The sequence below is a fragment of the Felis catus genome, chromosome D1 (assembly GCF_018350175.1).
Source record: "Felis catus isolate Fca126 chromosome D1, F.catus_Fca126_mat1.0, whole genome shotgun sequence".
Taxonomy (NCBI): domain Eukaryota; kingdom Metazoa; phylum Chordata; class Mammalia; order Carnivora; family Felidae; genus Felis; species Felis catus.
Genome location: NC_058377.1, coordinates 75,104,822 through 75,132,749, shown reverse-complemented (window position 1 = coordinate 75,132,749; position 27,928 = coordinate 75,104,822). Strand labels below are relative to the sequence as shown.

Here is a 27,928-nt window from a genome sequence, read left to right as displayed (position 1 = left end):
ATTAATTATTATCAATAATATCACCATCAGAGCAACCATGTAATACATGTCCACAATATTCCGGAAACTGAGCTAAGTGTTTCACATACCTTAATTTGAATGCCCCCACAGTTTGGCACAATGATCCCAATTTTCTAAATGAGGAAACTGAGGCTCCGAGGAATTCAGTGACACAGCTATTAAGTGACAATAAACATTCACACTCAGGCTCTAAAAGCAGTCCACTCTCTACATTTCTATCCCAAGTTGGCCACTTCTCATCAATGTGCTGTAAAATCCTGTTAATTACAACTAATGAGAATGAGGTTCTATACACTACCTGTTCATTGATTTGCAGATTTTTAATATCATTCCTTGCCCCAGGGGAACTCTCCAGGGGGCCATCATTACCATACAATTCTTTGGGGGAAAGGAAACAACAGCTGGCCCTGCCAATCACCATGGCAACACTCCTGTAAGTACATAGAATCGCATCAACAGAAAAAATCTATATATACGTATATGTTCTATATTTACCCTTAAACGCTACATTATACATTGACTCGCTGATGACACCATCAGGGCTCAGGTAGAGGCATTTTCAATCCGCTCCAAATCTCTCCCCCCTTCTAGGATGCTTCCAAGACCCCATCAAGCGGGCACAGGCAGGGAGAGACGTTGCTAGGGAAAAGGGATCATTGCCAAGTTCTGGCCCACAGCAGCATATGCTTCACGGTGACAATGTGTAAGTGTGGGGATGGGGATGGTGTCGTGGGCGTGTGACCTATATAGTTGCATAGGGCTCTGCCTTCAGAAGGGTCCATGCTTGGTTTAGTGCTCTGCTTCTGCCAACTTCAAATTCTTAATAATTTTTAAACGAGGGGCCATGCGTGTCCATTTTGCAGTGATCCCCACAAAATACGCAGTAGATCCTATGTGAGGAGTGAGCAATGGACAGGTACTTTATGCATTTCTTTTCTGGACGGCATTTTCCTCCTCTTTTCATCTCTCTCTCAGATCTGTGAATCCACCCAATATTCTAGCTCAAGAGTTGTTTTTTTTTTTTTTAATTTTTATGTATTTTTATTTTTTCATTTTATTGTTTGGTTTTTTTTTTTAATTTACATCCAAATTAGTTAGCAGATAGTGCAACAATGATTCCAGGAGTAGATTCCTTAGTGCCCCTTACCCATCTAGCCCACCCCCCCTCCTTAATCCCTCCCATAACCCTCTGTTTGTTCTCCATATTTATGAGTCTCTTCTGTTTCGTCCCCCTCCCTGTTTTTATATTATTTTTGTTTCCCTTCCCTTATGTTCATCTGTTTTGTCTCTTAAAGTCCCCATATGAGTGAAGTCATATGATTTTTGTCTTTCTCTGACTAATTTCACTTAGCATAATACCCTCCAGTTCCATCCACGTAGCTGCAAATGGCAAGATTTCATTCTTTTTGACTGCCGAGTAATACTCCATTGTATATATATCCCACATCTTCTTTATCCATTCATCCATCGATGGACATTTGGGCTGTTTCCATACTTTGGCTATTGTTGACAGTGCTGCTATAACCATGGGGGTGCATGTGTCCCTTCGAAACAGCACACCTGTATCCCTTGGATAAATGCCTAGTAGTGCAATTGCTGGGTCGTAGGGTAGTTCTGTTTTTAGTTTTTTGAGGAGCCTCCACACTGTTTTCCAGAGTGGCTACACCAGCTTGCATTCCCATAGCTCAAGAGTTTTTATCAAAACTCAATGGTTTTCCCCCAGGGAATGCAACCATGCTAACGTCACCAGAGCGGAGCCACTCATGACCCTACAGATAATAGTCGCTCTGTGCTTCGTGCTGGCTAGGTGCTGGGCACCACACTCAACTGGAACTGATGCGATTTCTGATCTGGAAGATGGGTGGGTACTATCAAACCCATTTTACAGTTGAGGACACTGAGGCTCAGAGAAATCCAGTCACTTCCCAAAGTCCTTGGGACATAAATCTTATGAACAGTCCCAAAGGCCTTCTCAAGGCTGCTCACTCTCCCTTGGCTGCTGCTGTGCCTCACTTGGGCCCAGGTGATTCTGCCAAACCTCTTATAAGTCTTAGGAGTGGGGGCCCTTCCCAGCCACCTGCCCAGAGGTCCTGGCTCCTCTGACCTCTTCTAGACTTGGATGAAATACTATGCAGCCTGGTGTGAGAACTGACATCCCAGAGGCTGCTGATGGCACTGGGGGACACAGTCATTAAGAAGAGTGAACTCCCACTGGGGCATGCTGGCCACATCCTCCCCTTCTCTTCTTCTCTCCATGGACTATTTCACGACAGTCTCCTCTTGCTGCCCGTTCACAGAATCCCCATGCGCCAAGCCAAGAGATCTTGTGTGGTGACCTGGGTGTTTCTCCACGGCTCTTTGTGAGACAACAGCCATCAAGGTAAGACACCACAGCATTGTTTCGCACCCTCTCACCTCATTTCCCTTTTGTCTCACCTTCGTGGCCTGGGTTGGCAGCCCCCAAATGAAGCCTCCAAATCTTCATCTTTGCTTCAGGCTCTGTATCCTAGAGAAGCTGGTCTAAGACACATCTAGGCAGACTGCCGTCTCACTATGGGAGGTGGAGCTTCCTACAGGCTGAACTTGGAAGTGAGGTGTGATTTATGGCTCGTTGGTCCTGCCATGAGCTGTAGGAATGACTACCTCACATGTCATATAGCTTCACCGTTCACACCGGACCACTTTGAAAATGCTCAAGAAGTGGTCATTTAGCTTGGCCCTAATACCTTCAGTGACAGGACACTCACTGCCTCACAAAGGCAGCACATTCAAGTTTTACATAGCTATGACATTTACTTTGCCTCCTCCAACAGGCTTGGAGTCTTTGACATGTTGGAAGTCCCAGATTTCTGTAACACAGTGGGATCAAAGCCTTGAAGCTCTTCTGCGTACGTCACCATCATGAGCCAAGGAGAGACCTTGGAAAAAGACAACAGATAGCTCCCTTTCACACGCACCATGTTAGCACAGTACTTGGTGTCCACACGCCATGATCATAAGGCCAGAATCATCTCGAAGATTGAAGATGGCAAATTCTTTGACACACTGCCCATCCAGAGGCGAAGTCTACGTCCCATCCCCTTGAATCTGAGTGGGCTCTATTTCCACTCTGAAAGAATATGGCAGAAGTGACACTGTGCCGCTTCCCAAAGCCAGGCCTTATGAAGCTGGCAGTGCCCATCCTCTGTCATTCGGAACACTGTCTCTGGGAGCATCGGACTTCAAACCCTCAAGCCACCATGCTGATGCAGCCCGATGTAGGTGCTCCAGCTCAGAGTTCCACCTGAGCCCAGCCTTCGAGGCATCTCTCCAGCCAAGGCCCCGTACGTTGGGTGAAACCATCTTCTACCCTCCAGGTCAACTCATCGCTGGTTGAATCCCACAAGTGACCTTACTCCACACGATGCCATATGGAGCAGAAGAATCACTCAGCTGAGCCCTGCCCGAGTTCCTAACCCACAAAATTATAAATTAGAATAAAATGGTTGTTATTTTAAGTCACTGACTTTGGAGGTGATTTGTTACGTGGTGACATATAACTGGAACAATTATTACCTCATCCAACAGATGAGAAGACAGAGGCTGAGTAAGGTAAATGAATTATCCAGACGTTTGGGGACCAACAGGTGGGGCTGGAACCCAAGACTTCTCATTCTTAGTCTTGTTTTTCTATTTGATCTTGATGACACTGTGAACACCTAGACCATCAGCAGCAAAGATCACCAACCATTCATTTCAATTTTAGCTGAAGTAACATTATCTGGCACTTCCGTGGCCTGGTGTCAGTAGAGCTCTTTGGCTTTGTTCTAAGTGCTTTCTTCCCATTTACTTATTTGACCCTCACAACAACCCTACGAGGTAAATGTTATTATAAGGTCTACTCGGTAGATAGGGAAACTGAGGCACAGACTAAGTGTCTTGCCAAAGGCCACGTAGCTAGAGAGGCACAAAGCAGGGATCTGAACGCAGTTACTCTGGCTCCTGGGACCATGCGCCTAACCACTAAGGAGACCGTCATTCGAAAGAGCCAGGCCGTCTTAGGTCAACTCAGAGGTGATCTGAACTCATGGCCACTGTGTGTGGCTCAGTGCCACATTGACTTCCACCCCGAGCTCTCAAGTCCTTAACGGTCTTTAGAAGCTTTTAGACTTGAGACCCGCCCATTGTTCACTTACAATATGGAGCAAAGCTGTAAAGGACATAGATGTTTTACATCCAGTTGGGTGAAGGGAAGCATCTTTGTGTCTGCCTGAAACCCTGAAAGAGAAGCCGGGGCCACCCAATGAATGCCACAATTAATTTCCCAGTGCGCAATATTGCCTGTGGGGAGAGGAGGCACTGGTTCATTTCTTATTCATGAAGTCACACTGCCAAGCTTCATTTGCATGAAGTAATTTCTGCTGCTGCTACCCCGCCATAAAACACATCCGTTTCTCCTACAGGATCTGGTCTCTTTGCACCAACAGAGATGAGTAAGCAGTAAATGCTGAAGGAACACACCCTTTGGACCATTTTAATCAGAAAGGTGTCGGTAGCTAACAATAAGTGATTTTATAGGAATCTAAAATACCTTGGACTCAAAGTACTCAAATGCAACTCTGCCTCGAGATCTATTTTGGGGAAAGTGTTTAGCATTTCTCTCTGCTTGGCCAAACGCTGATTTCATAACCAGTGGAGCTAAAGAACTATAGTTGTCCAGGAAAAAAAGAAGAAGAAAAAGAAGCAGGAGAAAGGTGGGGGGGGGGGGGTGTCAATAACCTGCCAAAGCCTGATGAGTTAAGTCACTGGAAATGACCCTTTGTATGGCACATCCTGCAAAGATGTCCACACCCTCGCCGCTGGAACCTGTGAATATATCCCTTTACATGCAGATGGGGCTTTGCAAATGTAATTAAGGTGATGGACCTTGACACAGGGAGAGAATGCTGGATTATCCAGGTGAACCCAGTCTAGTCATGCGAATCCTTAAAATGGAGGAACTTTCCAGACTACAGTCAGTCAGAGAGCTATGACTATAAATGAATGTTCAGAGGGACGCAACATTGCTGGCTTTGAAGACAGAGGAAAGCAGCCACAGACCAAGAGACATGGGTAGTCTCTAGAAGCTGGAAAAATCAAGGGAACAGATTTATTCCTAGATTCTCCAGAAAAAAAATCACAGTTCTCCTGACACCGCAATTTTGAGACCCTGTCAGACTTCTAACCTAAAGAACAGTAAGATAATACATTTGTGTTGTTTTAGGTCACGATAGTTGCGGTATAGTTTGCTACAGCCACCATAGAAAATGAATATACCTTGTATTAAGAGTTCTCCACCATTCATTAGCTGTGTGACCCTGCCTGAGTCACCTCACCTATCAGAAGTAGGGAGGGTTTTGTGAGTCTTAAAGTGCATTGTGGAGGTAAGATTTTAATATCATTAATATTATTATTCCAGCTGACCACACTCCATGCGAGAAACAGCCCAACTGGGATGGCTGGGACTTTCCAATTCATAAGGCTTAAAAATCATTTAAGCAATTAATGCCAGCCTCCTCCTGGCCAAATATTTTCCCAGGCACAGTTTAAAAAAAATGACAGGAAGTGCTTCATCATTTCGCCCGGCCGCTGTTTAAGATCCATCCCAGATACTAACTGGGGAGGGCCGTATCAGCTATTTATTGGCACAATAATGCTATGTAACAAGATACCTGAAAAATCCGTTGCTGAAAACAATAAATGTTAATTTCGTTCACGAGCCTGTGGGTCTGTGGTTTAGGCTGGGCTTGTCTGGGAAGTGCTGGCCGCGACTCAGTTCACTCTCATGACTGGTGGCCAGATGGCTGTTGGGTGACCAAACTCTTGTCTGTGTGCTTCTCACCATCTACCAGGCCAGCTTGAGCATCTTCTCATGGCAACAGAATTAAGCAAGAGCAGGAGCAGAGATGTGCCAATGTCTTTTCAAACCTCTGTATGTGTCACAGGTAACATCCCATTGGCTGAAACATGTCACGGGTTGAGCCTTAGAGCCAAGTAAATGATTCTTTAGTGCAAGGAATGCGGACACATGGCTAAGGGCATGGATAGAATGGTGTGTGTGTGTGTGTGTGTGTGTGTGTGTGTGTGCGCGCGCGCGCGCACGTATGAAGAATTGGGACCATTGATATAGTTAATCTACCCCAGAGAAGGAAAGCAAAGAAAACCGGGTCATCTTTATTTGAGATTTATTAAGCACCTACTGTAAATCGGAAACTCATCTAGGGGATATGGAGATTAACAAAACCTCTTAGGGAGGGAGTCTTTTTTCTAACGGAATGCCTAACATGAGTGCTCAAGGAGCAAAAGAACAACATTTGATGCACTCCTACAACGTGCCAGGCCCAGGTCAGTCACTGGGGACATAGCTGCAAACACTCTTACCTCATTGACTGTATGGTAGCTCTATACTCATCTCTATTTAAGAGGCAGGGAAATCAAAGCTGAGCAAGGTGGAGCTGTGTAGATGCCCAAGTTCAAGACACTGAGCTACATCGATCTCATTCCAAAACTCAGATTCATCCTACTCCACTCTGAAAAACGTTCTTTCGTTGGTTTAAGAGACACTTAAGTGCCCGGCACTGTCCACATCTCCTGAGAGATGACTCATGACACTTCCCCCTTCCAGCATCTATCAGACATCACCAACTGCAAAGAGAATCCCTACCTTCTCCCACCTTTACCCTGGTGTGGTGTCATCATGGTTGAGAGATGCTAACTAGCTCCTTTTAAAAAAAATGCAACAACAGAAACCTTCTAGGAGAAACAATTCATCATCGTTACGGCAACCTCTGGTTCACTTCAATCTTAGGTGCCCGGCCTTTTATTTATAGTGCCTTCAAAGAGGTTCCAAGTCATTAATTGCTCACCACTTACACCAATTAGATGAGGTGAGCACTCCTGGAGAAATCACGTTACCCAGGTAGCAAAGGCAGCTGTGCCTGCCTAAGGTTTGGCTCTGCTCTCTAAGAAATCTACGTGACAGCCCAGAGGTGGTCTGAGCAGGTTGCCTGGGCCATATGGTTCAAATAAAATGAATGGGCTATAGACAAATGTTGACTGTGGATTTACTTCAACAACACAGATTTGAACATGATGAGAGGTTAAACTAATGGTTTAACCATAGTACCTCGCTACTAAGTGAGAAAAAACCTTGGGGAAAAGCTACTTTAATAACAGAGTTGTCAACTTAGTGAATTAAACTTGACTGAGCGAGGCTTTGTACGTCTGGTTGTGACATGACACTCGACAGCATATGCTGAACCCAGATTGTGAGCTACTTGAGAGCAAGCACCTTAGTTTTCCCATCTTTGGAACCCAGCAGACAGTCAGCGTTCAATCAATATTTCAGGGAATGAATGTGTGGATGAGTGAATGGATGGATAGGAGGAGGACGGACAGGCAGATGGATAGATGAATGAACGTAATAGCATAAATCTGGGGATAAACAGGTAGGAGTGAATGTTTGCGGAATAAATAAATGGGTGTGGATTTTTTAAAAGTCAAGTTCCACAATATTTACAGGGTTGGGTGGGAACAGGAAGAAAACATTTACTGAGCACCTTCTGGAGATCAACATGATGTATATATTTTCTCATTCAGGTCTAACTGCACGCCTCCAGAGTTGGCTTAACCATCCTCTGTGTATAGAAAAGGACACTGAGGCTCAGAGAGGGGAGCCTCTACTTAGGGGACCTGGTCAAAGAAGCCAGGGTTCACAGCTAAGTCTGCCAATTTCCTAAAGCCCGTGCCCTTCTCACTGGGAGTTGGGAGGACTCTGGGGGATCTGGTTTTGCAGCTGGGGAAACTGAGGCAGAGGGAAGTACAATGATTTAATCACAGCCCCCAGCGGGTCTGTGGCAAATAAGAACCAGGGAGCTGCCTGGGTCTGTTGTCCTCTTCTCCAAAGGAGCCATATAGTGCATGGGGACGGCCCAGAGAGACTGGAGCCACCAGGGCAGCATAGAGAGACAGGAGCCACCAGGGCAGCATACAGAGCCCGGAGCCTGAGCTCTGAAGTCACGCTGCCTGTGTTTGAATCCTGGCTCTATAACTTCCCAAGTGCGTGTTCTTATGCAAGTTACTTAACTTCTTAGTGCCTCAGTTTCCTTATCTGTAAAATTAGGACAAAGATAAAATGATCCGAGGATGAGCTCTAATAGTATCTGGCTGCGAATAAGCAAGCCATGGACGTTCGCGACCATTCTTAGAGTTGGCTGCTCCAAGGTCCTTTTTGTTGCTTGCCGTTCCAAACCTGACAACCCCCACCTCAACATTTGAGCAGAAAGGGACTCCTGGGGGACCTTCTGCCAGCTGATGTTTAGGAGCAAGACATTCTGAAAGGGAACTGCATTTTCTCTCTGTGGCTTTCAGGTCACAAGTTCAGGTGGTGGGCTTACCCCCTGGTTAGCAAAATTCATTCACTCCCACTCTGTGATTAATGACTCCTGAACTCCCGGAGCCATGCGGACCCTGGGGCCTGGGGCTGCAGCTGTTTGCATAACCACGGAAAAGCAAGGAGAAAATTCTAAAATAGGAAGGGAGCCTGGGAAATCGGAGGCAGTGAAAAGCCAAGCAACAGCAAACACATTACACCACTCCAGGGAGGCTCCCAACCCCACATTCTGAAAGTGCCCTCTCAACCGGGGGAATGAACCTTTTTTTCCCCAGTACGTTCTGGTACCTTCAGTCTCTGTCATGGGGCAAAAGCCTGGATGGAGGGAAGAGAGTTACCCATTATTGAACGCCTACTACATACTAAGACTATTTTATTTCCCACATATTCACGTAGCACTTAGGATGTGCCAGACACAGTGCTAAGTAAGCACTTAATAAAAATGCTCGTTCAGGGTGCTGGGCATCGAGGAGGGCACCTGTTGGGATGAGCACTGGGTGTTGTATGGAAACCGATTTGACACTAAATTTCATTTAAAAAATGCTCGTTCAATCTTCGTAACAACCCCATGAAGCAGAGACTGTGACTATTGCCATTTTATAGGAGTGGAGGGGCAAAAAGAAGTAAAGAAACTTTCTCGAAGCCAAACAGCCAATATCTGGTAGCACCAGGATTCAACTCTGTAACTCTGCACGCTGGGATGGCTGCTGTTCACCGTGAGTCCCATGAGCAATCTAGAAGGTGGCTGTCATCGCTCTCCACTTTACAGGTGAGGAATCCGAGGCACAGAATGATTAAGTAATGTGTCCAAGCACAACAAGTGAAATTCTGAATTAACCCTAGGTTTGGATGAACTCAAAGCCTGTATCCCCTGTTTTGTCACTAGGAGCCAACCTGGCCTTAAGCAATAACAGTCAAGCGGAATGGATTTTTTAGTGATGACTTACCAAAAATGTCCTGGAATAATGCTCACTTCATTTTTGAGAGAGAGAGAGAGAACAGGAAGAGACAGAGGGAGAGGGAGAGAAAGAATCTTAAGCAGGCCCCATGCTCAGCATGAAGCCCAACACAGGACTTGATCTCACACCTGTGAGATCATGACCTGAGCCAAGATCAAGAGTCAGATGCTTAACCAACTGAGCCACCCAGGTGCACCTCATGTCATTTTAAAAACAGATTTCTCTTAGGTGCCTGTTTTGACAGCCAGTCTCCCAGATGGCCCCCAGTGATCCTTGCCTCCTGGTAATCATGCCTGTGTATAGTCTTCTCCCACAGTGAACAGGACTGACCTGTGTAATGAATAGGACACTCCAGATCTGATGTCCTGTGACTTCTAAGGCTAGATCCTAAAACACGTTGGGGAACATGCCTTGTTCCTTCTCGAATCACTTGCTTTGGAAGAAGTCAACTGCCATGTTGTCAGGACACTCAAGCAGCCCTCTGGAGAGGTCCACCAGACAAGGACCTTCTCCAACCATCAGCCCCAACATGCCGGGCATGCGACTGAATCATCTTAGAAGTGGATCCTCCAGCCGAGCTCGTAGCCGAGTTTGCTTCCATTTCTCCCAGCAGAGAACACAGCACGCAGCACACACAGTGGTCTGGTTACGGTCTGTCACGCCCAGTTGAGTCCGTGCGTCGGGACACTGCCTCATCTCTGGCTGCCCTAACGAAAAGCCTGGTGCTCCCTTGCTGAATGAATGAAGGAGACAGCCAAGGTGAGGTAAGGAAAGAACCAAGAAGATAAGGGAACCTAGCTGTCACAGGCTGAGCAGACAGCTGGCTTCACGCTGTGACCTGAGCAGTTAATGCGTGTTCCCCTCCCAACTGTCCAGCCACAGGGTTACCTCCGGGTCCTCTGGAGACCAGGGCCCTAGAGGGTAGGCATAAGTTTCCCTGCCAGGCGGCCCCTGATCTGTCCCCACAACTCTCCCCTAAGGGACAGAGACGAGGCCCAGCAGAGGCAGAGGGGGAGACGGGTGCAGTGGTCCTGATCGGGAGCCCCAGTACCACAGTAGTCCAGTGGCCAGCTGGGGTCTGCAGGAGGCTAACTGGGAATGGGGTGAGGAGGACAGGGAAGAGGATGGCAGGGCCCCAAGACCAGACCAGCCATGTGCTCCACGGCCACAGCCACAGCCACCATGGGCTCTTAGGCCTAGCAACCCTGCTCCCATAGGAACCAGTGGACTGAGCCACGCAGGGCAAGCACTCAGGATTCTGAGGGCCTCCGATGACCTCCAGCCAGGCTGTACATCAGACTCATCTGCGAAACAGTGATTCAGGAAACCCGGGGTGGGGCCCTACTATCTCTAGAATAGACAAGCTCCACAGGCGACTCTGATATGCGACCTGGGCTGAGAACTTCCCCATGTAGAGCATAAGCTTTGCAACCAGACACATCGGGGTTCAAACCCTGGCCCAGCTACGAATGTTCTGTGTGGTATTACCTCTCGGAGTCTTAACTTTCCTCATCTGTAAAATGGAGACGACTTTATAGGGAGGCATGAGGGTTAAATGGCATGTCAACATTGCCTCATAAAGAGCACATATTTATTAAGTGTATGGTAAGTACCAGTACATGGCAGCTCAAAGAAGAAAGGTTTGGAGCCTAGGAAGAATACCAACCTATAAGCCATGCCGTTGTCACCTATGAGCCGAGACTTCAGAGATCCCAGGGAGCCTGGCCTGAGTCCCTTGGACAACTAAGTGAATGACGACTTACAACAGGAAGCCCCCACCCAGTTGGTGGGTGCTCCTGCCTCAGTGACCCAACTGGGCCCCTCCACCGCCCTGCTCCAACCTCACTGAGCTGTCTTGTCTTCCGTTCCCCAGGGCAGTCAAACCAGGCACTGAAACGCCACGGCACCTGGGGCAGCGACTCAGCTGCCGGGGGGCCTGTGTCCCAGAGGCTTTCTGCTGGGCGTGCAGGGGCCAGGCCGGCATCAGTCAGCACCACAGCGGCAGACCCAGCCGGAGGGGAGATAAAACAATTCTCTACTAAGAGGATTTGCAAAATACACAGCACATTAGCTAAGCGTATGTGGCTAGTGGGCTAATGTCTTCTTCCCTGCATGGTTTTTGTTTTTGTTTTTTTTAGGCAAATAACTTTTCTTCATCATAGAGAAGAGAGAACTGAAATCCACTCTCTGGCTGACATTCATTAGGTGCAGGAGACCTTCCTCCAGGTCAAAGAAGAGGCTGGGAGGAAATGCTCAGGAGAGATGACGGGAAAGGTAGCAGTTTTCCCTGGTAACTCTGCTTAGAGACGCGTCTCTCCCACATCTCCTGTGCCTGCCCTACCATGAGGGCTCCATCTGGCCAGAGAGGGCTGAGTCAGCCACCTGGGGGCTTTCTACTCACCAGGTCTCTACAGAATCAGCTCCTCCAAGGCTGGGGATAGCTCAGGGATGCCTACCTTTTTTATGTAGGAAAGGGAAATAATAAGTCATGTGTAGTGATAAATTATGACAATATTTCATGTCCATCGCCATAATGTAGACATTACAGAGAGGCTTAAAGGACAAGGTAGAATTACTAAAACCCACATCTTCGAGATAAGTGCTGCTGGTTGTGTTTCCCTCCTGATACATACAAACTTCTAGAGTCATGCTGAACAAGTACGTGTGAATGGGCTCTCCAATTTCCACTAGCGTATCTTTTGATCATCTTTATCGTGTTAGTCGTAGTGGTAGGGATGCAGCTTCCTTTAGTCCCAGGATACTATCCCATTGGAGAAGAAGGAGAGTGGGGGAGGGGAAGAACAGGAGGGAGGAGAGGGGAGAGGAGAGAAGGATCGCTAGCTTTCACAGTAATTACACTGAGCGAGGCATTACGCTAAGTGCTCTGCACACCTTATTTGATTCTATCCTTCTGACAACATTACAGACCCACACTGTCATCGTCAGCCTGCTTCGTAGATAAGGAAACAACACACAGAGGTGAAGCAGAAGTGGCTGCAGTCACAGAGCTGGTAAGCGGCCAAGGGGAGATTCGGACTCAGGTCTCTGACTCCAGAGTCCACGTCCTTAACTCCCAGCCACTGCTCTATTATGTACCACGTTCCAGCTAACCTCTCCATTACTAGTGGAAATGTAGGTTGTATCCACTTCCCGTGCATAAACAAATGATTACACTGAATATCTTTTTGCACGTGACATTATGCATTATCTAATTATACCCTTTGGATAAATTCCCGGAAGACAAGGTTTTTAACCCTTTTGGAAAAGAGAGCTTTACTATCTGTATCCATTGGGATGGAGTTGTGCTAAATATAGCCGAGAAAGTAAAAACAGCACTGGCGTAAATGAGGCAGAGGTTTATTCTTATATAAAGAAGTCTGAAGATAGACACTGTATAGTGGCACATGAGGAAGTCAGGCTCCGTCTGCCTTACCTTCTGCCCTCCTTAGGGTATGGAATTGATCCTCATAGTCCAAGATGGCTGCAAGAGCCACAGCCATCACAACCAAGTTCCAGGCAGCTGGATGGAGGAAGTGACAAACAAGAGAGTGGCCCACCTCTTTAAATACCTGCTGATAGATAACTTAACAGACTTAGTAACGTGTCTACATTTAGCTATAAAGGAAGCTGAGAAGGACAGTGTTTCCCAGAGTGGGAATAGGCACCCAGCTAAAATACTGGAGTTCTGGTGGAACTGTGGAAATAAAAAACGAATGTATTTTCCAGCCTCCCTGCAGGTCTCATGGCAGTATCCTTTTCAAGAGGCAGTGGGAGAATCATGGGCCTAGAAGTCAGGCATGAATTGGGGGAGGAAAGCTATCTTTATAAGAAACATTTTAACCATGATACTTAACACTTACCCAGTACCTAGTATATCCCAACACTCCCCAAGATAGTTCCCATGTCATCTCTGATTTCCCAGGGCAAAGTTGAGAATCAGGCTCAGGTGATTTCCCATCATGTACTGACCACCTACTCTGTGCATCTCGTTTTAATGCCTGGCATCCAGGTGGCTGCTTTGCCTCTCAAAGTGTCCTCCTGCAAGGCTGGGGCCAGACTGTCATTTACGAAAGAAGGATTGAGATATAGAAAAGTGCTAAAAGCTACTCAAACAGCCTTGACTCGTGAAGCTAGAATTAAACGCTACTGTGCTTAAAACCAGAATCTCTGCCTTTTCACATCATAATGCAGAGTCTTGCTTTCTTTTCAAAGAAACATATTATTAGAAGTGAGAGCAGAGGGAGAAAGGCACCAGGATTCCAGACTATAGAACACCCTCCTTCCCTGCCCACCCCCTACAGGGGCTTAAGACACTATTGTTGAGCTTCAGGGTTTGGGTGATTTGCAGGCGGAGCTTCACCCCAAGGTACAACTCTCTGGGGAAGGGGTGGGGGGCCTTGGATCTTCACAGTCCCAGGGATACCCTCTCCTCAGCTGAGACAGTCTCATCGCCTCTGTTGGGCAGGGGAGCCTTCTGGACGTGACCCACTCTGCCCAGGGAGCAGCAGACCCTTGGAGAGCAGAAGCGATGCAGGATTCTGGACCCAGGAAAGCATCAACTGTGTGACCAACTCCTGAGAGCAGACACCTCGATGTCCTCGAGAGGGTGGCCCGCCCAAGTGATCCAAAGCATCCCAAGGGAGAAAGCTGTCTGCTTTACCCCCATAGGGATGAGAACAGGCAGAGCCACCCTCCAGACTGGAAGTTCTGTAAGTGGGCGTCTGAAATGCTATGCCAAGAGTTTTGCCCGCAAAGAATTGCTCATAGCAAACACTCAATAAATGGCAGCTGCTAGTTCTGTCGATTACCTAATTTAATTCTCATCACAACACTGGGGTGAGTGTTGCGATCCCCACTTCAGAGATGAAGAGGTGGCACATGGCCGGGAAGGGGCAGACCTGGGAAATGAACCCAAGGCTGTCTGACCCCAGCATCCCCACCCCCAAACTTCACTTTGCCACCTGCGCGTTTGTGCCCCTGAGTCTCGTCTTCGTTGTGCTCAAAGAGAACGTCTTCCCTCCATAGCCATTCCCTGCCCAGCAGTGCCTACAGGTTGAATCAGTAAAAGGGATGGAAAACCCTCAAACGTACAGAAGTGCAACTGGGACTAATAAAGTGGATTGAAGCATCACTGTAGTTAGAGTAGTTTTTTGCTGTTTGCACCTTTTCAATCCACTGATACAGGAAGCAAAATTACCAAGGTGGAGTAAGGCAGCGATCCCTGGAACCTTGAAATTGTGACTCATTAAGGTCATCGCGCTAACCCAACCCCCTCTTTGACACATGGAGAAACTGAGGCAGGGGAGGGCCAGTGCCATGTCTGAGGTCATTCTGTGTCAGCACCTAATGTTCTCCTTCCTTCTCTGAAGTTGGAGAAGGAACTTCCCAATTTTGAGGATATCTCCATTTCTTAGGGCTTCTATCCATGGCTCCCTCAAACCCCAGGAGCATGTGTAAGTTACCTATTCTGTAACAAATTACCCCAAAACTCTGTGGCTTGAAACACAAATGTTATCTGTGGGTCGGTAATTTCTTTTTTTTTTTTTTAACGCTTATTTATTTTTGAGACAGAGAGAGACAGAGCATGAACGGGGGAGGGTCAGAGAGAGGGAGACACAGAATCCGAAACAGGCTCCAGGCTCTAAGCTGTCAGCCCAGAGCCCGACGCGGGGCTCGAACTCACGGACCGCGAGATCATGACCCGAGCCGAAGTCGGCCACCCAACCGACTGAGCCACCCAGGCGCCCCATGGGTCGGTAATTTCTGTGGGTCAGTAATCCAGGATTCTCTACTGCAGCGTCTCTTACAGGCTTCGATCCAGGTGCTCCCTGGGTTAGAGTCATGTCAAAGGTCAACTGGGGAAGGATGTACTTCCAAGTTCACGCACACGGTTGTTGGCATGATTCAGTTCCCTGAACACAGTTGGACTAAGGGCCTTAGTTTCTCACCGGTTGTTGGCCAGAGGCTGCCCCCAGTTTTGCCACCTGGATCTTTCCAACTGGCAGTTTGCTTCATCAAGAGCAAGCTGAGAAACCAATAGAGGGAATCCAGCAGGACAGAGGTCACAGTCTTTTGTAACCTGATAGGAGTGCAACATCCCTATGTCACTGCGGTATTCTACTTCGTAAAAACAAGTCACTAGGGGAGGGGACCATATGAGGGAGTGAACTCTAGAAGGCAGAGGTCATTAGGAATAAGTCAGAAGCTACGTACAGCAAAGCACTATCTCCGTTTCCCATTTTGTGAAGCTGTTTCTTTCCCGTAGGAAGAAAATGTAAACAGGAATGCCTTTCAGCATCACTTCTGGGTGACCTCGCCAGCGTCAAGTCTTTGCATTTTAAAACCACTGAGTCAGCCTCTCTCGGCTTCAGGATCCAGACTCCAGGAGCAGTACACCTGCCCTCTAGGCATTTTCCAGACAAAGGCACCCAGAAGGGGAAGCGACTTAGCCCAGGTAATGTGCTTAGGCCCCATCCTTTGGTCTTTGAGCCCAGGTAGGGTGGATACCCACCCCAATCCTGATTACCCTCTCAAGTTCAGGACAAAATTTGCAGCTTGTAGCTAATTGATTGCCATTTTGCCTGGGCATCCTGTGGGGCCTCAGGAGCTCTTTGGGGGTGCAGAGCACTGACTCAAGGATCCTAGAAAGTGCTTTGATAGACCGAGGATGGTTCTAGATCTGAGGGACTATGCACATTCATTCCTCCATTCACTCACTCACAGCAGGCTTCAGAGAGAAGAGTCTGAGCCGAGTCTTGCAGGATGAAAGGTGGGGAGGGCGACTGAGATGGAAGAACCTGAAAGACCCAAGGCCTGAGTATTGAGAGAACAGTGGAGAAACCCATTAGCCAGCGGCTTCAGAGGCACAGGGTCCCAGGGGAGATTAGAGGTGGACGCATGGAAACCCTCCCTGCTCCTCGGCAGCCACCCTCAACTCCACCCATAGCTATTCTGATGCCACCTGCTTTTGCCTGGTTGGTCTTGCATCCCAGAGGCTACTTGGAGCAAACATCAGAGGAAGGTTATTTTGTGCCTCTTGGGCAAGGCTACTGGGGGAGATGCTTTTGCTGTACCCCACTCCTGAAGGGCTGCAAAACTCACCCCACTCAGAGAAGTGGGCCGTGCCAAGCTTCCACAGCTGGGTCAGGTTGAGGTATGTGGTAAAGGAGATTTTGCAGGTTCCTTTCCCCAGCCCTGCAGCCTGGCTCAGGCCCACCCTGCACAATGCAATGCCACAGGGCCTATCGTTGGCATAATCAGGACCCAGGCCATGTTTATGCCAGAGCACCTCCATGCCTCAGCATCCCACCCCTGGACACTCTGTGCCTTAACATTTGAAGCCATCCCCTGCCCTGCAGACACCATTTCTTTTCCTTTTCCTCCCTCCCTTTCATCCTTCCTTCCTTCCTTCCTTCCTTCCTTCCTTCCTTCCTTCCTCCCTCCCTCCCTCCCTCCTTCCCTCCCTCCCTCCTTCCTTCCTCCCTCCCTTCCATCCTTCCTTCCTTCCTTCCTCCCTCCCTCCTTCCCTTCCTCCTTCCTCCCTTCCTTCCTCCCTTCCTTCCTTCCTCCCTCCCTTCCTTCCTTCCTTCCTTCCTTCCTTCCTTCCTTCCATCCTTCCTTCCTCCCTCCCTCCGTCCTTCCTTTCCTCCTTCCTTCCTTCTTTTCTCCCTCCCTCCCTCCCTCCCTCCCTCTCTCCCTTCCTCCCTTCCTTCCTTCCTTCCTTCCTTCCTTCCTTCCTCCCTTCCCCTTGATAGACTCTCCCATATCAAAATTCATTCCACCCATGTGCTCCTTCAAGAATCTTCTTCACAGGAAACAAATTCAGTCTGTTGGGAGTTAATGGGTGGGAATGAGTTTATTCAACTTGCTTCCAAGATACCATATTTAAATATTGACAGGTGAGTTCTGGATACCACGTGTTCCCAAAAGAGTGACTGCCGTTGCTGAATTAACAGGGGTGGAAAAGATTATTTAGAGGTGGATGGGTCTTCCAATGTCTCCCAAATCAAGCCCTGTATGCTGGTAACATTCCAGTAGTCTTATCCCAGGAAGAAGGGAGGGCAGAGGTAGACGAAGTGACCTTATTTTTCTCTATTCTTTCACTTCCCACTTGAACTTGACACCCAGGGGAAATCTCAAGTCAGCAGGTTCTGGCGATGAAAAGTCAGGACCAGAAAGAGCCTTGGATGTTACCTGGCCTCAAGGCTTCTCCAGAAATTCACACAAGACCTTTGTGGATGGGAATATCAGCACCCAAGCAGGGCAAGTGACTTGCCTAAGGTCACATAGTAAGTGAATAGCAAAGTAAAGATCCTGGGACTCTGGAATCCCAGGCCTGTGCTTTGTCCAATGCACCACGCTGATTTACAGTGGGGGGGGGGGGGGTGTCCGTGGGAGTTTCCTGTGATAAGTTCTAGGGAAGAGCTGAAGTGGGGAATCAAACAACTGAGTGTGCAGCCTGAGCCTCTAGTGCACAGGAAGGACTGAAGCCATCCCAAGAAACAGAGATTTCTCTTGGCCTTGAGGGCACGGCTATCCCATCAGTCCCTATGGAAGTCCCCTCCCAGCCCTGTCTGGATGGGTGCTGGGTGGGGCAGGAATGTGGGCAGGAGAGCAGGCAGATAAAAGCCGGGCCCTGTGCCAGCTGCCAGAGACTCAACCCTGAGAGGTTTTCCTTGCACCTGCTGGCCCATCCATCAGCCCTCTGCCTGCCTGACCTCAGCAGCTGGCAGCTGTGTGGCTAGAAAGGGTGTGGGCTGGAGGGTTCAGGTGCTGGCAGGCTGATGAGGGAGGGGGTGGGGTCAGGGTGGACAAAGTCTATTGTCACCTCCCTCTGGGAAAGAAAGGAGACCAGAAGCCGGAACTTCCCCCAAAAGGATCCAGCTTTGGGAACAGTGAGCAATCACAGCCCAAGGTCTAAAAGAACGGACTTCAGGGTCCAAGCAAAGGCTTCTCAGGGTCAAGAGCTAAAGTTTCCCTTCCTCCACACAGAAAAACACCAGTTGGTCGAACTGCTCATCTGGGGCAAGGTTTTCCAGGGGACGATCATGGCTCCCTAGGAAGAGATGCTTTCTAACATCCAGGGCTTTGCAATAGTGGAACCAGCAGTGACCTCCCCGTCATCAGAGGGGTATAGAAGTGGTTGGACCAGTACCTGAGAATGCTGAGGAGGTAAGTGACCCCAAAGTATCCCCGATCTCCCGAAGCAGGAGGCAGCATGGTTTAAAGGAAAGAGCATTTAGGCAATATTCTCTGAATGAGTGAGTGAGTGTGTGTGTGTGTGTGTGTGTGTGTGTGTGTGTGTGTATGTGAAGAGCAGTCACAAATCCAAGGTCATGAGGGGCAGGGAGGAGACGGAGATCAGCATAACTAGACTCGAGACGCAGAAGAGACAGTACTTCATTCAGCAACAGGGTGCTTGAAGCCCATCTCACAATGGTCCGCAACACCCAGAGGGGCGGCACGCTGTGGCTAAGACCTACTGAGTAAACCATCGGGGCTTCAGAATCAAGAATTTGGTTTGCATTCTGGCTCTGCTACTTTGCCTCTCTGTGCTCCCACCTCTGCTTCTGAAAACCAAGTAGAATTACAGTGCTCACTCACCTACAACAGGTGTTCGAGGGTCTGACTGAACCAGAGGACAGGCTCAAAGGCTTGCACAGTGCCCGGTACACAGTCAGCAGGCTCAGTGAGCAGGCTCACAACGCTTAGGGAGAGGCCGAAGTTTATCCCACCTGCCTTCGAGAAAATACCTTTACCTGTAATGAGTAGCACTAAGGTGTGCTGGGTATTTCTCTGGTGGTCCTGAGAGTGATTCCAGATCACTGCCCACCTGGCCAGCTCAGGCTGACTCCTTAGCCTCTCAGGACCTTGCCTGGCCTGTGCCAGCCGTCCTGGCTTGTGAAGGCTGCTGGAGAGGGCTGCGCCGAGCGGTCAGGGTGGCTCACATCAACCAAGGCCTGACCTTCCCCCGTCATTACGATCAACTGCCACCTCCATTTACAGTGAGTTGACCTACATCTGCAAGTATTGCTCTGGCCATGGCTTGACTTGGGGAAAACTGCCGTCTCCTTCCACAGGCAACGATAACCCAGGGGTCCCCAGGGACTTCCATTCTGGTCTAGGACAGTTGAGTGTAGATAGAGTCAGTCCAGGTAACAAGGTACTAATTCAGCAGCACATTCTCATTACTGGAGGCTCACTACAGAATCGGGAGGCTAACCACAGAGCAGCAGAGGGCTTGTAGGGGAAATTCATCTTGGAGTTGATTCTGGAGCTGATGCCTTCCTCCTTCCAGTGACGAGGTAGAGGGCTTTTAGTTTCATCATCTATAAAATGGGAATGATAACGGCACCTGCCTTCCTGGCTTGTTGTGGAACATAATTACAGTAAAGTTCCAGGCAGAGTGCTTGCACATAGCAAGCTTTCAATAAATGAATTATAAATTTAAAATTACGAATGTAACTTGTATTTTTCCTTTTAAATTATCCTTCTCTAGAGATAGCATTAAGAATTTTCCACCGGAGCCAGATCTCTTGATTATTTCCCCAGGATTCTGTCTCTGACAACAACACTTAAGGGACATGCTATCAGTGATATTTACGGAAGCCACCTGTCATTGGCCTTTTACTATTAAAGTGCCTGGTGTTCAGTAAATGTTCAGTAAGGGGTAGATTCTTTCTTGCCCCTCCCCACCTTTGTGGGATACCCCTAGACCCACTGTTGGTATTCAGTGGCCTTGAGGCACTTTGGTAGACATGCCAAAGTCTACCACGAGTTATGTCTTCAGACACACCTGGCATAGGACAAAAATTTACGTTAAGAGCAGCCTCGCTGTATTGACCATTTGCTACGTGCCAGGCACTGTTCTAGATGCTTCACGTGCATTATTTCATTTAATCTTCCAAATAAGTTCACGGAAGGGGCTGTTGCTCTGACTCCGTTTTATAGACTGGTAAAGCAGAGGTTTAGAGGGGTTAAGTAATTTACCCAAGGTCACCCAATTAATAAGTGGAAAATATAGAACTTGAACCCTGGTCTTTCTGCCTCCAGAAATACCGCTGACGTATTTAGCAAGAAATAGTCACAATATAAAAATGAGGCTTAAGGGCTTTACGGAGCAGCGGTACAGATGTCCACACTTGAAGTCTCACCAAGTGATACAGCCTATGTGTCAGAGACAGCTCTTGCGAGAACTTGTTCCTTTCCACCAAACCTCGGGCTGGTTTGCAAGCCACGGTTCACAGGCCCAGCCCGGGGGCCAGGTCCCCACCTGGCTCCTGGCGCTTCTATCAGCCAGAAGCCACCTCTGTCCTCATCCATCCAGTAACAGGTGCCAGGAGCTGCAGATTTTCCAGGGCCCCTCGGGGAATATTTGAAAGTGCGGCACTCTTGAGGATACCGGTGGTTTGATTCGGTCGTGGACCAAGAATTGCAAATGTCCCTGTGGCTCGTCTCTACAAACCCAGTTGGTCACCAGTCTACACTGCAGGAGCTGCAGATCCCCCTAGCTGAGGTCTCAAGACTTCCACGCACCCTATCTGTTCAGCCCCCACACCACCGTCCCTGTCGGGTGGGTTTCATCTGCAGAGGGCATGACTGGCCAGCTAGCAGCCCCCACGACAATTCTAGAGAGGGAGAGCGTGAATGAGAAAAGACAGACAGACAGACAAAGAGCCCAGCAGCAGCTGGTGGGGAAGGCTGGAATCACACCTCTAATCTGCTTCTACAGATTATGCTTCATGCAGTCAATAGGGGAGAAATGCCACGATTTCCATGACAAGAACCAAAGGAGAGAATTACAGCAAATCAATTCTGCACGAGGAGATAAAGCCCCATGTTTAATGTATGCAGTGAAAGGTAGAAATTCAATTCTCATAATGTCAGATGATACTGATTAAACCTGACATTCATTATTAGTATGATGATTTTTCCTTCTCTTCTTGGGCTTGAAGAACAAACAGGCCCCATAAAGACGGCGTTGTAGAACATCATTGTAATCGGACAGCTGAATGCAGAAAAGGCTGCTCCATGGCCACCACCGCGGACGACCCCCTCAGGAGAAGGAGCCCCTGGACCTACACCAGTCACTCTTACCGAAGCGGGCAAAGGCCAAACGGCACGGCACAGCTTTGGGGAACTCTCGGAATCGAAATCAAATCCTGGTGCAGCCATACACAAGCTGCACGCCTTTGGACCAATTTGTCATCTCTGAGCCCATCTTCTCCTTGACCAAATGACTGAGTTTAGTCTCCAGTAGTGCTCCCCAAAGCTCAAGGATGCCTCGTGAAAAGGGGGTCCTCTAGACAGATACGTGAGGACTTGCCACATACGATGGCCTTTTCTCGGACCTTCACGATGTCTGCAAAGTCATGTGGCAAAGAAACCTATTTAATTTTGCATCGCCCTGGCTTTCCTTAAATAGGGGTTGACAAACTTTTTTGTGAACGGGGTCAGATAGTAAATATTTTAGGCTTGGCCGACCATCTAGACTGTTGTAACTACTCAACTCTACCGTTACAGTGGAAAGCAGCCATAGGCAATGTATAAACAAAAAAGCGTGAGTGCATGCCAATAAAACTTTATTTAAAATACAGCTGGAGGGCCACAGTTTGCCAATCTTTGCCCTAGGCCATGAACTACACCAGCCCTGCCTTCCTTTCTAGGCAAGACCTACTAAAAGGTCAAATAACACAGCAGGTGAGAGGTTAGGTCAAAATCCCAGTTCTGCCAGTTAGTGATTCCGACTTTTCGGTAAATGACTTAAGCTCTGTTACAGCTCCTGAGGTAGAGATGTGGAGTCAACGTGACAGTTTATGAAAGACTATGAAACATTTGGCACAGCCACTGTCACATAAGCACCCACTAATTATTCATGTTGTTGATGACAGTTCAGTTTTATTACTAATACCATTATCTAGCAGTGGAGTGTTCTTTGGAATGCCCAGAAGAAACAATCCCCCAAAGAGGCCCCTCGGGTGCTTATGTTCTGTTAGGAGGTAAGGAATGGGAAAGACCAACCACTAGTCTGCCACCAGAGCAAGGGAGCCAAAGCCCTCTCATGGAGTTTCCAGACTCTCATCATTAATTTCCCATCAGAGTTCATCCTCTCTGACCTCCCTGTCAGAGAAGTTTCTTTAGCCTCCTTTCAGCTCAGTTAATTACACCCGACACGGTGACCGGGCCACCAAATGAACTATGGCTCAACTCACAGCTGCCCCCCAGACTCAGCCCCAGCCAGCTGGCCGGGACAGCCTGGGGGAAAAGTCCACCCACCTCTGTAGGCCAGGTCCAGACCGCCAACATCAGGGACACCTTGGAAGCTGGGAAAACACCTGTCTCACGTAACGAAAAACAGATGCCTGGCAAAGCCTCCGTTTTCATGATCTCATTCCGGGGGAAGCCTTGTTTCTAGAGTAGACATTGTACCTGCATCAGAATTTCTGACCTGACAAGTTGGGAGCCTTGCCTTGGGACGGAGGAGGAGGGATGCCTGGTGACATTTATAGAAACTAGCAGAAACAGGAAATGGGGACGTGTGTGCACGCGTGAGTGTGTGTGTGCACTCATGTACACGGGCGTGCGTATGGCGGAGGGGCTAGGGCAGCAGGCAGGACTACGGCTCTCATCTTGCTTGGCTGAGATTGGGCCCTATCACCTCGTTGTACTATCTTGGTGCTTGCGGAAGCAGCTCCTAAGCCCGACACACAGGAGGAACTTCATAAACTTGTGTGGACTGAAAAATCTGGTTATGTATCAACTAGTTCATAAGCCCCTCCTTTTCTCTTGTCCTTTGGTCTGCTAGGCCCTTGCTGATTTCCTCGTGGGTGAATCCCAAGCTGGCTGCACTGTCTATTGCTTTGACATTGTCTCCTGCAACCCCCCACCCGCTCCTCTGTCATCCCCTCACGTTGAAAGGCCTCCATCAGCGATTCTTGCGGGCACCTGGCTCTGGATGTGCCTGTCCGGTCACCCTGAATGACCCAGACCCCCCCTTTGCTTTGCTGATGCGGAGCTTTGTTCTCGGGGCCTCCTCTGCCTGTCCCTCCTGCTGTGCCTCTGTGAATCCCACCTCCCAGAGGGGGCTCTAGCTGCAGTGCCCCCCCCACCTCTCCCCAGACATGCACACACTTTCCTAGGTGATCCTGACCACTTTCTACCTGGTAAAACTCTTTTTTAATGGATGCAGCTTATTATCCTTCTACAGGCTCTTCGAGGGCTCTAGCACATCTTTCTAGGAGAGATCCTTGCCCATAGCATTAAATGCTGAGTTTGTCACAACAATACATTAGCCCACGTACTAAACGCTGTCTGCATTTGGCAAGCCATCGTCACGCGGGAACCGGTGCTGTGCAGGAGGCCACCCAGAGCGCAGAAGAGAAGGTCCAAACTTTAAAGCCTGGTTCCCACCGTCCTCTTGGCTGAGAAACCTCTGGCAAGCCCCTCCACCTCTCTGAGCTTCTGTTTCCTCATTTGCGAAATGCAGATCGTCCAGATCCTGGCTTTACCTAGCTGCAGGAGAATGGAATGAGATGATGTACGTGGAAGGAAGCCTCTAGCAAACCTTCAGGCATCACAACAACAGTATTCTCCTGTAGCCTGCTATGTACCAAGCTCTATGCCGGGAATCCTCATGAAGGCTGTGACTTTTCTAGTACGATCCCCACTTTACAGATGAGGAGACTGAGGCTCAAAGAGAAGCGATGTGACCAAGGTCACATAGACCATTTTATCCCTGTTCTATCTGATTGCAAAGTTCACAGCTTTCACTCGGCCACTCTGTGGGCATTTTGTTATTCATAACTCTAACGTAACATAGGATCCTCTACCTGAGGGGTCAGCAACCCCACTCACTAAATCCTCTTGATTAACTGTTTGAATGTATAGGATATAATAATAGATCATGCAAATAAAATCAATGCAGGCCCCTGCCCTCTAGGACTTCTGGTTTAACACAAGCAGCAAACCCTGCAGGAGACAGAACAGCAGAGTCTGACAAAAAGGGCCATAAACAAGACAGGTTTTACACGCTTTGCAATTTTTTCTTACTGATACCCTCACTGGTGTTCATCTGCCAACATTAACGGAGGGCTGTGTGAGTGTCTGATTCACCTTGAAAAGTGTCTTTATATTCTTACCCAAACAGACCATTTTTCTTAGCCGAGGACTGTCTACTTTTATCCTACTGTGGCCCAGTCTGGGGGGGGAAGGACCTCTGAGGAACATGATATGATGGTGATGATTTCTTGCCTTCCAGACTCCCCTAATGCCCGGGGGGGCTGGGAGTGGAAGCTGGGAGGAAGACAGAAGGAAGCCCCATTGCAAGGTGGCAGCTGGGCCTGCTGATACCAGGCAAGACGCCCTGATGCAGGACCAGGAGGCCAAGCCTGGGCACTGAGCCTTCCTGCTGGGCAGGAACTTGGGCATCACTCTTCCCGTCCCTGGGATCCGGGCCAGAGAACTCTAATGTCCCAAGACGCTCCATGAAAATAGGTTTCCTTGGTAAATTCATTTGGGAAACAGATGCATGTCAGTGCATTCAGGGCTCTGGAAAGGCCTGCGTTTGGGGACTGACCTAACTGTTTCTAACAGCACTTCTCAGGTTACCGGATCATGGAACCCTATTTATGTTCCACAGAGCTAATGCCACTTGAAACACAGCTCGGGATGCTCTTTCTTTTCACATACGGGGACACTGGAACCCAAAGTGGGGGGCAGAGGGGTTGCTTGCCTAAAATCAGTCGGTGAAGAACTGAGACCAATGTCCAGGCCTAGCGGCTTCGGCAGTAACCCAGTGATCGGCCACACAACCACCCACAGGAGTAAAGCTGGCTATGAGAGAAGCGGCCTCTGGATGATCCACCTCGTGTTATCTTACATTTTAGTATGCCACGGGTTTGGTGAAATAAATAATTTTAGCCTAAAGATGAACAATAGGCCAGGAGTGATAAGCTCATGATGGCAATGACATTCAGCCTGAGGGCTTTGGGGGTGGGGGGAGGCAGTAAGAGAGAGTGGTAGGGACTGCGGCTAGGGGCAGAGAGAGAGAGAGAGACAGAGAGAGAGAGAGAGAGAGAGAGAGAGAGAATACCTCAAGTAGGCTCCACGCTATCAGCGCAGAATCTGACACGGGGCTCGATCTCACGAACCCATGGAGATCATGACCTGAGCCAAAATCAAGGGTCGGATGCTTAATCAACTGAGCCAACCAGGAACCCCTGAATTGTTTTCCTATGGGTCCCCAGCTTGTCTGTGCTAGAACCTTCTCCTTCCACCTCCATCCATTTCTCCCTGCAGATAGCCAAACCCCAGCACTCTGGCAATCTGGGCAGAGCCAGGCAGGTCAGCAGGAGGCAAAGGTTTCCCTCGCCCAGCTTGCTTTGCTTGGAGGGATTCCCCACAGAGATAAACTGGGACAATAGGGCTCAGCAAACAGCAGTTTTCAACATAAATATTGCCAGGTTTGAGCTAATGTGATATCGGCCCGGCCTGTAATCCAAACAAACTAGATCATTGTCCTGTGATTACTTTTCCTCTGGACAAAAGGCTCTGAGCACTTGGTGTCCCATTTTGTAACCTCTGTATTTATGGGCCATGTTAATTTAATTCAGCAGCTCCGCCTTCAACGCAGTTCAAAAGCAGCCAGTATTTGCATTTCATGATTTCAAAGCCTTTCTGGTCTGCTGGGCTTCATTGAGAGAGAGGGAGGCTTTGTCCTTTTCATTCTGAGAAAGAAGAGGACAGAAAAACCACCCGAACCCTCTGACATAATACAAAATACATCCTCGGGAGCTACACAAGCTGCTGCTCATATCCCAGAAACTGAGACCCAGTCCCAGAACACCTGGAGCGTTCTGGAACAGTCTGTCTCGGCCCCCCACAGATGCAGGCTGTGACCAGGGAAAGAAGCCCTCCCCTTCCCTGTGGCTGCTGACCCAGGGCCCAGCTGAAGGCTGTCCAAGCTGCTGGCCGCTGGCCAGTCGGGCTGAGCCAGACCGTTGTTCATTTGACCAGCCCGGAACCCCTGTCAAGAACTGCCAGGCTGTTTCCTCCAGAAGCAGAGGACCTCTTCTTGAAGTCCATCAGCCCCTTTTTCACGGTGTGCACTGAACTAACAGCTTCGTCAGTTTTGCCTGATTCAACCTTGCAACACGTGAGATGAGGTTTGTGACTGCTACTTCACAGATGGGGAAACTGAGGCTAGAGGGTGGTAAAGTGACTTGCCCAAGGCCTCGAGGTCTCTTGAAATGAAAATAAAGGATTGTCTTTGGAAAGCAAAACTGGCTTTTTTCATCTGCCCTCAGGAGATGACTTGGGAGTATGATTCCCATGAGTGTGCATGGATTTCTATTTTCCTTTTTAATATAAATTTCTAACGAAACAAATAATCCACGAATGTAGGCTAATATACTCTTTTTACAAAACAGTCTACAGATAAGGCTTAAAAAGCTCTTGGGGTTGGGGTGCCTGGGTGGCTCAGTTGGTTGAGCCTCTGACTTCGGCTCGGGGCATGATATCACAGTCTGTGAGTTCGAGCCCCACGTCGGGCTCTGTGCTGACAGCTCAGAGCCTGGAGCCTGTTTCAGATTCTGTGTCTTCCTCTCTCTGACCCTCCCCCACTCGTGCTCTGTCTCTCTCTGTGTCAAAAATAAACATTAAAAAAATTTTAAAAAAAAAGGCTCTTGGGGCACCTGGGTGGCTCAGTCAGTTAAGCATCCGACTTCGGCTCAGGTCATGATCTTGCAGTTTGTGAGTTTGAGCCCCTCATCGAGCTCTGTGCAGACAGCTCAGAGCCTGGAGCCTGCTTCAGATTCTGTGTCTCCCTCTCTCTCTCTGCCCCTCCCCTGCTCACACTCTGTCTCTCCCTGTTTCCAAATAAGAAATAAACATTTAAAAAAATTTTTTAAAAAAGCTCTTTATACCACCCTACTCCATCTTCTCACCCCACCCCTACACTCACACATCCAAATCTCTCCTTTGCTTCCCAAAGTCTACCACCATGAGAAGCTTCTACAGCGACCTTCCGCTGTTTTTCTAAGTATTTATCATCTATATACATCCATAGCTACCCATTTATGTAGTGCTCATCACTTTTCCATAATTATACTGCGTGTATGTTTCCCCAACTTACTTTTTATACTCAGTAAACTCTTGGAGAATACAGAAGGCAGCAAATCTAGAACTTTCTCAGTCTTCTTAACATGTTCCATAATACAGCCACAGTGTGATTCGTTAGCTGTTCAGTTTTTGCCCTCACCGACCACGCTGCAGGTGTGGCCTGCACCCTGTTCCGGGGCACATTTGCAAGTATTTTTTCAGAGCCGATGTGAGAAATGGGATTGCAGCAGGCGACAGGGAAGACTTGCTCCTGGCATCCTTCTACCTCTCTTCTGGTACAGAGCACAGATTTCTTCATTTGGGCTCCCTGAAACTGTCTCTGGTGTGGAGTGTTGCAGGCAGAAGTTCTCCTGGGAGCATTTTTTATGCCCGTGTAATCTAATTATTGGCAAAAATAGCCTCTCTCTCTTTTTTTTTTTTT

The 27,928-nt window shown here is 48.5% G+C and overlaps 1 protein-coding gene and 1 long non-coding RNA gene across 2 annotated transcripts in view; one reads left to right on the top strand and one right to left on the bottom strand.

The window, feature by feature from the left end:
• NAV2 (neuron navigator 2) overlaps positions 1-27,928 on the bottom strand; it is a 742,802-nt gene that overhangs the window by 582,709 nt on the left and 132,165 nt on the right. The gene's annotated exons all lie outside the window — the stretch shown is intronic.
• Positions 518-3,518, top strand: LOC109492048. The gene is made up of 3 exons (XR_006586439.1): positions 518-724; positions 2,319-2,401; positions 2,835-3,518. It is a non-coding gene; the product is annotated as an uncharacterized LOC109492048 (long non-coding RNA).